This window comes from Mesoplodon mirus (assembly GCF_964341445.2).
Source record: "Mesoplodon mirus genome assembly, chromosome: X".
Classification (NCBI taxonomy): Eukaryota; Metazoa; Chordata; class Mammalia; order Artiodactyla; family Ziphiidae; genus Mesoplodon; species Mesoplodon mirus.
The window spans coordinates 51,958,675-51,962,915 of NC_138981.1; positions in this window are offsets into that span (position 1 = coordinate 51,958,675).

Consider the following 4,241-nt stretch of genomic DNA (forward strand, 5'->3'; position numbering starts at 1 on the left):
AGGGAAGCAGATGCAAGAGGGAAGAGATATGGGAACATATGTATATGTATATCTGATTCACTTTGTTATAAAGCAGAAACTAACACACCCTTGTAAAGCAATTATACTCCAATAAAGATGTTAAAAAAAAGAAACTAATTTGAGCTACTGGTAATGATGTGGATGGACCTAGAGTCTGTCATACAGAGTGAAGTAAGTCAGAAAGAGAAAGACAAATACCATATGCTAACACATATATATAGAATTAAAGACAAAATAATGTCATGAAGAACCTTGGAGTAAGACAGGAATAAAGACACAGACCTACTACAGAATGGACATGAGGATATGGGGAGGGGGAACGTAAGCTGGGACAAAGTGAGAGAGTGTCATGGACATACATACACTACCAAACGTAAAATAGATAGCTAGTGGGAACCAGCAGCATAACACAGGGAGAACAACTCAGTGCTTTGTGACCACCTAGGGGGGTGGAATATGGATTGTCAGAGGGCGGAAGACACAAGAGGGAAGAGATATGGGAACATATGTATATGCATAACTGATTCACTTTGTTATAAAGGAGAAACTAACACACTGTTGTAAAGCAATTATAGTCCAATAAAGATTTAAAAATAAAGCCTATGTGATTTATGGCATATTATTTAAGAAAAAAAATTACATATTAATGGAGTTTTAGAATTAGAAAAGAATTGGACAGAAAGCTTATTTAAAGAGCTGCTTACTGAGAATTTTCCAAATCTAAGGAGAGATTTTGTTATCCAAGTTCATGAAGCTCAGCGGTCATAAAACAAAATCAACTTAAAAGATTCTCTCCAAGACACATTATAATTAAACTGCCAAAAATCAAAGATAGAATTTTAAGAGCAGCACAAGAAAAAAATATAGCTTATATTTGTGGGAACTCCCACAAATCTATCAAAAGATTTCTCAGCTGAAAAATTACAGGCTGAGTGAGAGAGATGTTGTATTTAAAGTGCTAAAAGAAGAAAACTGTCAACCAAGAATATGTTCTCTAGCAAAGATACTGTATAGAAATAAAGGAGAGATAAATACTTTCAAGACAAAGGAAAGCTGAGGGAATTCATCATCACCAGTCTGCCCTCACAAGAAATGCTGGAAGGAGGTCTTCAATCTGAAATGAAAGGATGCAAGTTATTAAGATGAAAAGATATGAAACCATGCAACACATTACTAAAGTAAGTATATAGTCAAATTCAGTATATAGTCAAATTTAATGCTGTGATATAGTTATTGCTTAATAACTTAATTATAGCATAAAGGTCAAATAATTAAAATATTGAAAATAACTATAGCTATAATAATTTGATAACAAATACACGATATAAAAAGATGTAATATCTTTTTGAAGTAACATCACCAAAATGGTGATATATTTTATCCCTGATTTCTTTCTCCCTCACCAAAAGAAAAAATAACAATTATTCGAGAACAAGGTACCATTGAGAGAGTTCTAGAACATGAGAGTGAGGCTGAAGGACCACCTATACACCACAGAGATCATGACAGACTGTATTAGAAGGGTAAAAGCAGCAGCTACACATTGATCACATTGTTCTCCCCCATGCCAGTGTAGCATCACACAAAGAGGTCTCCCTGAGACTCCAGTTCCTCCAATAAGAAAAGAAAATCCAGGAGGGTCAACCAGCCCCCATCCCAGCACTGTGGGTCACTTTCTGGGAGCTGCTACTTAGATCTTGTAATCTCTTGCCATGGGGATTTCAAGGGAATCTGCAGGGCTCAACCACTTAGAATATGACTATGTCATAGAAGAGGCGGGGAGCTTGAAACACCCAACACATGGATCTTGTAGACCAAGTTCATACCTGGAATTCCTAAGTAGAAATCACAACCAGCAGTTTGCTCATCTGTATAACCAAGTCAAGGGAGCACTGTCCAGGGTACCCAGGACTGGGTATATTTACCTAATTTAGATCCTCAGACAAAGAGTTTTGCAGACCTAGGGCCTGAATTGCATATACTTAAGCAAGGAGCTGAATCACAGCCCCACCTGTTTTTGAGAGTGTCTTCCTACCCCATGTGACCATGAGAGATGAAGAAAACTCCAGGAAGCAGTGCAGCCCAAGGGCACTCAACCTAAAAGTTGGGCAGGCAGAGCTGATCACCCCCAGGGCAAAGCCAGTACCAGGTGTGGAACATTCTTGTGCTAGGCACAGTCAAGGTGATTAATTCATAGCCAAGGCTGAAGGCAGCCCCTGTCCCCTTCCAACTGTGGAGACTGTCTGAGAAATTGAGAGTAGCTTGGAGTAGTACCTCCCACTCCTGCCCAGGCAAGGGAGCAGAAGCATAGCCCCGTCACTGTGAAGAGTATTTTCTGACCCCATCTTTACAAAAAGGCTGGAGGTGACTCCTGGAAGCTCTGCAACCCAGTGACAATCAAGCCTAGAAGCAAGCAGGCAGAGCCAGTAGTTTGCAGAACAAAGCCAGGGCCCCAATTGGTCATGAAACTTGGGTTGTGGGTCAGCTTGAGTTTAAACAATGATAAAACAACAACAACAAAACAAAACAAAACAAACAAAAAACCGTTAACAGCTTTAGAGTTGCTTCTCCCACTGAGCCTGGGCAAGGAATCTAATTTTTAGCCCTGTTTATTGTTGATTAAAGCCTTCAGCCTCTCTAACCAGGTAACCTAACCAGAACACACAGGAAACTGCATAACCCATTCAACAGCCCTTCAGGGAGAATCACTTTAACAGAGAGTTTAGGTCATGGCTTCCCACATCTGCAGAGCAAAAACAGTGGTCTCACCTGACCAGGAAATTCATTGCACACTCTGGTCTGAATTAGGGTCCCAAACAATGAGCTGGGCAGGCCTTCAGTCCCATCCTGATGCCCTGCAAGGACAAGGAATCCAATTCAGAGCCCCATCAACTACAGTACCCAGACCCACCACATTTTAAGGCTGGCCAGAGAATAAAGGCAACTGTGGAGCCTACCCTGCAGCCTCACTTGGATAGGGAAGAAAGTGAGCAGTTTTATCTAACTGTACTCAGCCAGTGGCACACACCAATCCCCATCCTCAGAGCTTGAGCTGTTGCCTCTCCCCAAAATAGACCATAATAACAGGTCCCACTTGTCCAACAGACACACCCAGAAATTTAAATTGAGCTGAATGTTGAAGAAATGTTTCTACAAAGCAAACCTGTAAAGTCTGGAAAAGGAGCCAATTACTCAAATGCACAGATAACAAGGTAAAAAATTCAAAGATCATGAAAAATCAGGTAAATATTCAACAAACAAAACTAATAAGGCTCCAATAACTAAAGGAATGGAGATCTATGACCTGTCAGACAAAGATTTCATAATAATCCTCTTAAGGAAGTTTTATGAACTACAAGAAAACACAGGCCACACTAGCTAAAATTAGGAAAACAATGCACAGTTCAACAGGAAATAGCAACTATCAAATAATAAAAAAGAATCCTAGATCTGAAAAACAACATAAATAAACTGAAGAATAAACCCTCAATAGAGAGTTTCAAAGTAGAGATGATCATGCAAAAGTAAGAATCAGTGACCTGGAGGATAAGATATTGGAAAACAGCCAGTCAGAGGAACAAAGAGAAAAAAGAGTGAAAAGAGTGAAGTAAAGCCTACAGGAATTATAGAAAAAGTAAAATAAACAATATTTGCATTATGGGATTTCCAGAAGGAAAAGAGAAGAAAATGTACATTTGAATCAATAGTGGCTGAAAACTTTCTAAACCTGGGAGAAAAATGGACTTACCATTACATGAGTCCAAAAGATCCCCAAATAGGTTGTACCTGAATAGTACTAAACTGAGATACATTATAACTAAATTGTGAAAAGTAAAAGACAAAGAAAGAATTTTAATAGCATCAAGATAAAAGAGAGATTGTAAACAAGGGAATGCCAATTAAACAATTGGTGCATTTTTCAACAGAAACATTTCAGGCCAGGAGAGAATAAGATTACATACTAAAAATATTGAAAGAAAATAACTTTCAACTAAGAATTATATACCCAGGGAAGCTGTTCTTCAGAAATAAAGGAGGGATAAAGACTTTCCTGAACAAAAGCTGAAGGGGTTCATTACCACCAGACTTGCCTTACATGAAATATTAAAGGGAGTTATTTGAGTGGAAGTAAAGAACACTAATATCATAAAAAGGTAGTGTAAATCTCACTGATAAAGGTAAATATATAGGCATAGTTAGATTCTGCAATATGGTAATAG